The 10,139-nt window shown below is 45.9% G+C and overlaps 1 long non-coding RNA gene across 1 annotated transcript; it reads left to right on the top strand.

The window, feature by feature from the left end:
* Window positions 1-5,823: 5,823 nt before the first annotated feature.
* On the top strand, window positions 5,824-6,996 carry LOC309367712. Its single transcript, XR_014167302.1, has 3 exons — window positions 5,824-5,901; window positions 6,400-6,503; window positions 6,901-6,996. It is a non-coding gene; the product is annotated as an uncharacterized lncRNA (long non-coding RNA).
* Window positions 6,997-10,139: the final 3,143 nt, after the last annotated feature.

Here is a 10,139-nt window from a genome sequence, read left to right as displayed (position 1 = left end):
ATGGAACTCCTGCACATCTACATTCATTCAAGGGATGATAGAGTAGCACCTGGCTTCTTGGTATTGATTACTTCATGGAAGCACTGTACAGTCATTGCCCTTTCATATGTCCTTGAGAGTGTCTGCCGAAATCCAATTGCCCTACCTCACCCTTTCCCCACACTTGCTGATCTTAGTTATTGTGTGGGTGAGGCCTGTGAAATAGCTGGTTCCTCATGGGAATGCTGATAATAGAAATTAAACAAACATTGGTACTGAAATAAGTTTCCAATGTCAGCAGTGGCAAATTGTATGCAGCTCCAATGGTCTATCAAGCTCGAATCTCTCCTGTAGTCCTAATATATGTTTGGCCTTCGGTGTGTTAAAAATAGTATTATCTGACTTTAAAATAAACCAACAACCATGACATTGACTTAGTTCCCAAGATCCTATTAAGTATGTCTACCTATCTGACAATATGCTGACCTGTCACTGGCCTTCTTCTTTTCCAGTTTAATTTCTTGGATTTATACAGACTCTAGAAATAGAACAGTTCCTGCTCCGCACTAGCTAGAACATTTAACATATTTTTTTTTTTTAAGGGGGAGGGTGAAAAACAGTGGCTAAAAACTGAGTTGTGAACTGAGAGTTTTTGAGTTCAGGTGTGGCCTCCTTCATGAGCTCCCTAGATGGGCTTAGGCAAGTCAGATTTTCACCCCCACCTGCAATGCAGGGATATTAATATTGAATATACTGATATACCTTGAAGGGATTACACAAGCAAGCCTACATATGTGGCTGTGGAAGCAGATTGGTAAAGAGGGGCAAAATATGCACAGATCCTTCTGTTCCCCAATCGCAGTGCATGTGATTAAGGCACATATTGTCATCTGTTCCAACTAGAGTTCAACCAAATTTCTCAGAAGACATTTTTCCATGAGGAAATTTCTGAGATTCCCCCCTCCCTTTTTTTCTCACCTAGTAAAAGGTCCGTTTGTAGAGTTTTCTCAGAATATTCTACTCGTGTTTCGTGGCAGCTGCCATCCCGCACCCAATGTTCCTGAATGATGCTAAGACTAGGGCAAAATGGTGGCAGGTTGTCAACACAGTTGCTGCTGCTGCTGTCACTTGATGTAGCAACAAAATCAGGGGGGAAATGTCAGCAGAAAGAAAGAAGCTATGGCCACAGCCAATGGTGAGCCCCGTCTCAAGAAACTGTTGGATCATTTATCCTCCCTCTGAAGAAATTCAGTAAAATGGTGCCCTCAGTTTCTCTGTAAACAAATAAGGTGCATAGTTTCACACAGAGCTCTAGTGCCAACCTATATGCATTCATTAGAGTGTGTACAGGGAGCATTTGACATTCCACTGTATGTCGGAAAGCTCTTGACACATTTTAAAATGCAAATCAGTCATGGGGGAGCCTGACGCTCCCTTGCATATTCATTGTGCTTTCTTTCAGTACCTGAAAAGTTGGTTTAAGTGCCTCATCCAAATCATATATTTCACTATTGATACCTTTCATGTACAATTCTGGATTTTGTTTACCTATACTTTATTTTCAACCTTACATAAATGCCTTTGAAATAAAAAGTTTTGTGTTACTCCATGTTCATCAAAACTACGTTTTTTACTCAGCTTCATTATTCTCTTGACCTAATCATGACCCTTTTTATTGTACCCCAGTAGTAGAATCCTATAGCTTATCCTCATTCAAACTGATGCATTATTTTTTAGTACTTTCACACATTCCCTTTTATTCTGATATGTGCCTTTCTGGCTCCTTCACATATGAGTTTCTCCATGGTCTTAAATGTGTGAGTGATTTGCGAGTGACAGGGATACATCTCTCCGCCCCCCCAACCCCGTCCATCAATTCTTTTTGCCTGATGCTCTGAAATAGAATTGCTGATCCCTCTTTCAAGGCTACAGAAAACAATAAAGCTCAAGGAAACCTGAGTTGTTTATTGTGCTGGAGAGTTTCCATGCCATTTACTCATTATGTAAACCTTCATCTTCTCAAAGACTTCGGATAAATGTCTTTGTCGATCAGATGGCAGCATTCAGTGAAAGTCTCGTGGCTCAAACATCAGTGAAGGCTGCAATGGGGGGATGCATGGAACAAGTCTCTGTTTACAGGGACTAATTACAGCTCAACAAGTTAAGGAGAGAGCGAGGCAGTTACGCTACCAGCTGCACAGACAATGGCAGCTTTAATTCCCACCAGTATTTCTCAAGGGGAAAAAATGCTTCATGAATCTAAAAGCAACACATAATCAAGAAACGTATTTGTCTATGAAAATAATCCAGCTACACACATCAAAATTGCCATTTATACCCCAACGCCTCCCCCAGGTTTTAAACAAACAGCTTTCCGATATTCAGATAATTATATTATAGTACCTCGTAAAGGGCAATACTATAACAAGAGGCACTAGGATGAGCAGTTTAGGATGCAGCGAATCTCTGGCTCAGGCAGCTGATTCTTGGCTTAGTTGTGCCCAAGCACAAATAAGTCCCCCACCCCAGCTCAGCTGGCAGTACGGAAGAGTAACCTGCTCATCTGAAGCTGGTTGATCTGAGGCCAGTGATCTTCTCCAAAAAGGGGCATTGCAGGACCACGGCAGGACCAGAGAGGCAAGACCTAGGCTGGATCTTTCAGCTTGGTCACGTGACCTGACCACCCAGCATCAAAGACTATTTTCAAAGCTTGTTTTCTCTCTGACAGGCTTAGGCTTTGCTGCTGAATGCGGTTTGGATCTGATGTAAAGTTAGGATCAATTCCCTTCCAAATATAATACAGCAATCCAAGAAGGCAGTTTATTTCAATAATATTAACATTACACCATTTAACATTCATTACAAAATAGGCAGTGCCATTCATTAAAACACAACATTGTGGTATTATTTATCCACTGTTAAAATATATAAGCCAGAGGCAGACATGACAAAAAAATTCAGTGCAGTAAGATATTAATACGATAAGATAATCAGCCAGTTCCCCTAAAATTTAGGAAATAGCCCACCTGTCCAGGCACTGTTCACCTGCAACTAAACCAAACCGTGACCAAGTATGAATGTGTCACTATGCTGATACAGTAAAAAACCATGACTGCTTTGTTTCTCCCACCAATCCTGCTGCTACCACACTATCTGGAGCGGAATGGAAGCTGGGCTCACTGTATGTCTCCCCCAGGCAAACCACATAGTGGTAAGCCAAGAACAAACCTTGGCTACAGCTTATAGCTTGTCTGGAATAAGTCAAACTATGAGCTAGGGCTTGGATATAGCACTAAGCCAAGCCATGGTTTAGCTCCAGGCAGTAGATCAACAGCAGCATTGACTAGGGGAGGAGAGCATTGGTGCTTAGATATTCTTTGGCTTGTTACATGCAAACCAGGCCATTGTGAGAAGTGTTAGAACAGGATAATTTTAGTTAACTATAGCAAAGGGGCCCAGGGGTGTCTTACCCATAGAGGCTAGTGGCGCAGGGAGCCAGGGAGTTCTGGAGGGCGCCAGGGAAGAGGTGGAGGCTGGATGTGGGACCTCCTGGCATCAGCTCGCCGCCTTTGCCCACCTCTGCCATGCCACGCCGAAGCAGCGCCGCACCTGGAGCCTCCGTCTGCTGTGGCCACCGCAGCACGAAGTGTCCAGCTGAGCTTGGAGGCGCTGTGTCCATCCTCTGCCTCTTCCCTGCCAGAAGAGCCACCCTCCAGCTGCTGCCCACCTCCTCCAGCCCCGCCAGAAGGCGTCCTCCCTAAAAAACTATGGGAAATGGAGGGGGCGCTGGAGGGAGCTTTGCACCACGGTGCTGGATATGCTTAAGACGGCCCTGGAGGGCCCATACATATAGAGTCTGGAAGTTTCCAAAACTAAAACACCCTTGAATAGGGCCTTATAATCATCCAGGCCACACACCCACCAAGATGGCGCCGAGCCTAATCTTAATCAAGATGACTCCCACTACCAAACTGTTCTTATATGCAACAACAGCGGCAAGAGTGTTGTTAGCCCAGAAATGGAAGCAAGAAGAAATTCTGACGAAAGAAGAATTTGCAGCTGAAATTAAAGGACTATGCAGAATTGGACAAAATGACAGGAAGGATTTGAAACCTGCGGGACCAGAGATTTACAGAAGATTGGAAGAAGCTTATGAATTATTTGAAGAGCATCTGTAACCAACAAATTATGCTAGTAGGACTACAAGTTTTCTAAGGAGAAATATACGAAGTGTTTCAAAGAAGAAAAAGATAGAGATATTGGTTATGAGTTTGAAATGTAATAGGGAAAATAAGAAATGCATACTAAGATTGGAAAATTTTCAGACAGGACTGATGGAAGTCAAAAAAAATTGAATAAGATGTAAAAGTATGTTTAATTACTGTTGAAAATGATAATGTTAAAAAACTAATAAAAATTTTAATATATATATTAAAAAATGACTCCTGCTACTTCTACCAATAGAGTCACAAGTGTATTTTTCTTCTCCCTTTTCTCCAGATGAAGACAGAATAGCCCCCTCACCTTCATTCCACACCACAGCAGCAATGCAGTATATGAGCCAGAGGCAGATTCAGGGGAGCATGACTGATTCACCCGCACTGGGCGCTGAGCTAAGAGGGCACAGCAGGGGGTGCTGCAACAGTGACAAACAACTGAAGGCAAGAGGTGAGGGCACCAAATTTTGGCATCACACAGGCACTGCTGAAATTTTAAAGCCCAAAGTCCACCACTGCGTGACTAAGCTATAGGACTCAGCTTGTTGTTGTTTAGTCGCTTAGTCATGTCCGACTGTTCGTGACCCCAGACACTCCTGTCTTCCACTGCCTCCCGCAGTTTGGTCAGACTCACATTAGTAGCTTCGAGCTCCTTCATGGATCACTGCTTGAATAACTCAGAGAAGCTATGAGCTATGCCGTGCAGGGCCACCCAAGACAGACAAGTCATAGTGGAGAATTTTCACTAAATGTGATCCACCTGGAGCAGGAACAGGCAAGCCACTCCAGTATCCCTGCCAAATTCAATGTGTTTTTCAAAATGTTTTCTAAAAAAGCATTTCCACAGTGCTTTTTTAAATATATATGTATGTAGATTCCACCTAGATGTTACAAAGCAGAGGCTCCCAACCTTTGGAGGCCCAGGGAGCATTTGGAAGTCAAAATACTCATCTCTGAGAGGAAAACACAAAACACATGGAGCAAACACCATGTAGGAAACTTCAGGTCCAAAGCTTCTCCTTGCCCCTCTACTCTCCTGGCTGTTGGAGACTGTCCTGCAGCTATTGATGTTTCTCCTGTCTTTCTCCTTCTCTCTCTAATTCTAATAAGTACTTAAAGGCTCCTGCAGTGGCAAGCAGGGGTGTTGAGGCTCCTCACCCGAGTTCCAAATGTTCCTGCTGCTTTGCTGTTCTTAGTGGATATTGTTTTGTATAATGGGAAGTAACGTTGCATTGCTTCTATATTCTAAACGGCCTCGGTCCTGTATACCTGAAGGAGCGTCTCCACCCCCATCGTTCAGCCCGGACACTGAGATCCAGCGCCGAGGGCCTTCTGGCGGTTCCCTCATTGCGAGAAGTGAGGCTACAGGGAACCAGACAGAGGGCCTTCTCGGTAGTGGCGCCCGCCCTGTGGAACACCCTCCCATCAGATGTCAAAGAGATAAAGAATTACCTGACATTCAGAAGACATCTTAAGATAGCCCTGTTCAGGGAAGTTTTTAATATGTAATGCTGTACTGTTTTTAACACTGATTGGGAGCCGCCCAGAGTGGCTGGGGAAACTCAGCCAGATGGGTGGGGTATAAATAATAAATTATTATTATTATTATTCTTTCAAATATTTATTATTCTCCCAAAGTCTGCTGCTCATTGGAGAATTTGATGGGACTAGAGTCATTGCCTCTTGATGCCAAACAACTCCTTAGGTGGGTTATGAATGTGGAGTTATTGTGACAACACACAGAGATCCTCAGCAGGGGATGAATTAAAGGGCAGGTTGCTTATTTCAGGTAAGACATGAGATGTTAACATTTCCAAATGTCATTTAAGAGAAAATACTCGCTTTCAGAAAAAGTTTTTTGATGGTCAAAGAGAACTTTTACAAGATGCTGTAGAACAGTAGGAATCACAATATACTGAAGGAATCTTGCTTTAAACTACCCTGGAAATTTTGAACTGAAGCAGGCCATTTTAAAAATACAACAAGAATGTCTTTGCTTTTAAAAGAAGTCATCTGCAGTACAAAAAAGATGTTGCTACAAAATTTTGGGGTTTGGAATATCTGCTGTTCAAGAGGATGTGTTAAAGCCAAGCACATGTTTTTGTTGAAGCCATAAGTAATATTTAATCCTAGTTTTCAAAGCTTGACAAGTGGAATCCATTCATTCCTTCTTCTTCCTAATAATTTTTTGCTCACTTTCCAGCTTTTGTGACAATTACTATACACTTTTTCTGGTTTTTGAGGACCCTATCTATTTCCTCCAGGGTGATAGGACCGTCCATGAATTCCTGTTCCTCATCAGTTAAGGTAGGCATGGTCAGCCCTGCTAGGAGTTATCTGATTTTCTCCTCAGTCGGGTCATGGGAGGTGTATAGGTTAGAGTAAAATCCTGCAAATTCTGAGGTTCTTTGGGGGAGAATGTTATGTTGCCATCTTTTTTGGTGATGCAATATATTCTTGTTTTGAGTGATTTTTTCCTACACCTTTTTGCTAATTGTCTGGAGTTTTTCCCTCCATACTCATAGAACCGTTGTTTAGATTATAGAATGTTGATCATTGTTTTATTGATTTCTAGGGAGTCTAGTTCCCTCTTTTCATTCTGTAGGTTTAAGGAGTTTTTTTTAGCTCTTGTTTGCTTGTAGCGTGATGAGAGGGCCATGATGTCTTGTTCTATTTTGCTAACTTTTGAGGTTTATTTTTTAAGGGATCCACACGTTCCAGTCTGGACGCCAGGGCGCAGTGTCCAGACTGGACAGCATTCTGCTCACACAAGGTTTGATCCCCTTGGTGGAATCAGCGAACATAGGTAACATCAAAATCACAGATCACGCCCCAGTAGAGGTTACTCTTAAAATAGGAGAGGGAACACAAACCACCCCATCATAGTCCTTCAGTCCTATCCTAACCACAAATAAGCAAATTAGAGAGAATCTCACAAAAACTCTCCAAAACTACTTCAAAGAAAATGATGTAGACAATACAGTGGTGCCCCGCAAGACGAATGCCTCGCAAGACGAAAAACCCGCAAGACGAAAGGGTTTTTCGGTTTTTGCGACGCTTCACTAGACGATTTTCCCTATGGGCTTGCATCGCAAGACGAAAGCCCATAGGGAAATCTCGGGGACCTTTTTTTAAATGCTGGCGGTGGGGAGCAAAGCCTTTCCCTCCCCTCCGGACTTCAGAAGAGGTCCAGGAAGGCCGGCGGGGGCGAAAGGCTTTGCTCCCCACTGCCAGCATTTTAAAAGCGGTCCGGGATAGCAGGGAAGCGCTTCCCGCTATCCCGGATGGCTTTTGAAGGCAGGCAGGGGGGGCAAAGACTTTTGCCCCCCGCCCGCCTTCGGAAGAGGTCTAGGACCTCTTCCCAAGGCAGGCGGGGGGCAAAAGTCTTTGCCCCCCCGCCTGCCTAACCGGGGGCTTTTAAATCGCCCCGGGACTGTCCGGGGCGATTTAAAAGCCCCCGGACGGCTTTTGAAGCCTCCCCCCGCCGCCCGGCATCGGGGCAGGAACGCCTCCCCCCGCCGCCCGGCTTCGGGGCATCGTCCCGATGCCGGGCGGTGGGGCGAGAAAGCCTCCCCCCGCCGTCCGGCATCGGAACGATGTCCCGAAGCTGGGCGGCAGGGCGGGAAAGCCTCCCCCCGCCGCCCGGGTCCGGGGCATCGTCCCGATGCCGGGCGGCGGGGCGAGAAAGCCTCCCCCCGCCGCCCGGCATCGGAACGATGTCCCGAAGCCGGGCGGCGGGGCGGGAAAGCCTCCCCCCGCCGCCCGGCTTCAGAACGATGTCCCGAAGCTGGGCGGCGGGGCGGGAAAGCCTCCCCCCGCCGCCCGGCTTCGGGGTATCGTCCCGAAGCCGGGCGGCAGGCGGGAAAGCCTTCCCCCGCCGCCCGGCTTCGGGGTATCGTCCCGAAGCCGGGCGGCGGGCGGGAAAGCCTTCCCCCGCCGCCCGGCTTCGGGGCATCGTCCCGATGCCGGGCGGCGGGGCGGGAAAGCCTCCCCCCGCCGCCCGGCATCGGAACGATGTCCCGAAGCTGGGCGGCGGGGCCGCGAAGCCTGGGCGCGCTGGCAACTCTCCGCAAGGAGCGCTCCCGCTGCTTGCGGAGAGGTCCGCGAAGCCTGTCCTGGACCTCTTCTGAAGGCAGGCGGGGGGCAAAAGTCTTTGTCCCCCCTGCCTGCCTTCCCAGGGGCTTTTAAATCGCCCCGGACAGTCCTCCGCTGTCCCGGGCGATTTTAAAATGCCGCCCGCCAGAAGAGGTCGGGGGAAGGCGGTTTCCATAGGAACGCATTAATTGATTTTCAATGCATTCCTATGGAAAACCGTGCATCGCAAGACGAAAAACACGCAAGACGAAGAGACTTGCAGAACGAATTAATTTCGTCTTGCGAGGCACCACTGTATAACAACCCCCTCTCCTGTGGGAAGCAATGAAAGCAGTCACCAGAGGAGCTTGCTTAAACGAGAAAACATCCCTTAAAAAACTGTACCCTTTTTCTGTCACAGTCAGTATTGGCTTCTGCACTCTAAACTTTTACGGAAAGGCTTCCTCTTTAACTTCAGGTTTAGAGACCAGTGCTCAATATCTTCAACAGCTAAAGTAACAGGTCAACAGTGGTTGAAGTCCTACCTTCCCTTTTGCTGCTAAGGTGTATGTCTGACTCCTTTTTATGAGAACAGTGGTTGCTTTCCATTGTTAACAATTAAGTGATGATTGCAAGAAGCCAGAAGTATGGATTTGCATGGGTTTCTTTGTTTTGTTTCGCCTGAACCACAAGTTAGATGTTTTAATTATATGCAGCTGTATTATTTAGAAAGAAAGATTTATACAACCTGAAGAGAAACCAGAGTATTTATGTTTCATTAATTAATTAATTTGTTTAAAATACGGCAGCTAAAATCTTGGGAACCACTTGATTTTATAGCAATGTAACAAAAGCAAGGCCTGACTTAAACTGGTATATATATATATATATATATGCTTTCGTAGATTTTCACGGGTACAGGAATGCAGGTTTTGGTGTCCTCGGGTGTCTTCCCGTGTAAAAGTTGGGGTGTCTAGGCGACGTTTCGACGAGGTCTCACTCGTCATCTTCAGGCTGGTGCTTTCGGCTTCTTGTTACTGGAACAGAGCAGGATCTCAGTGTTTGAGTTCCTATAAATACTGTTGAGGGGGTGTGGTGTATAGCCTCCAATGTTCTGGGCAGAGAGGAAGTTCCCAGGCTAGTGTGCCTTTTCTTCTTTTGTTCCTTAATTACTTGAGGGATATCCTGAGTGATTTCTTGAGTGATATCCTGAGTACCACTTAGGTGGGTCATTAGGTGTGGATTAGTTGCTAAAGTCTTTGTGTCTTGACCTCTTGAACTTTGTGAAGAGTTTTTCTGAGAAGATGGCTGTACTGCACTTAGTTGTGCTCTGGCTTGGCTTCGTGTATAGGGGCGAGCTGTGGTTTTGTGGCTTGTGTCAGCCAGATCTGTGTAGGGATTGCAGGGGGGTGCAGCATCCGGAGGTGCCTCCATGGTTTGGCTACTGGATGGTGTCTGTAATTTATCTGTGGAGAGGGTCTGGGTTTGGGTCTGGTGTGGTTGATTGGTGATGGCGTTCTGTGTGCCTCTGGATCTGGTGTCAGTTTTTGTGGGGAGGGCTAATTTCCAGATGTCTGGCAAGCGGGATGTGTCGTCACGCTTGTTCATGTTGTGAGGGTGTTTCTCTATCTCGATGGCTTCCATGATTATTCTCTTGTGGTGATGTTCCATGTTAAAGAGCAATTTGGAATCTGCAAAATTAATTTCGTGTCCTGTTTCTTTCATGTGTTGGAAAAGAGAGGAAGTTTTTTCTTCTTTTTTGACGGCATTCTTGTGTTCTGCGATACGTGCATTTATTCGTCTGTTTGTTTGTCCAATGTACGTGGCTGGGCAGACTTTGCAGGGTATTTCATAGACCCCTTGGTTTTC

Source organism: Podarcis melisellensis (genome assembly GCF_964234715.1).
Source record: "Podarcis melisellensis genome assembly, chromosome: 4".
NCBI classification, from domain to species: Eukaryota; Metazoa; Chordata; class Lepidosauria; order Squamata; family Lacertidae; genus Podarcis; species Podarcis melisellensis.
The sequence above is the reverse complement of the archived record's forward strand: the minus strand, read 5'-3'. Positions and strand labels throughout refer to the sequence as shown.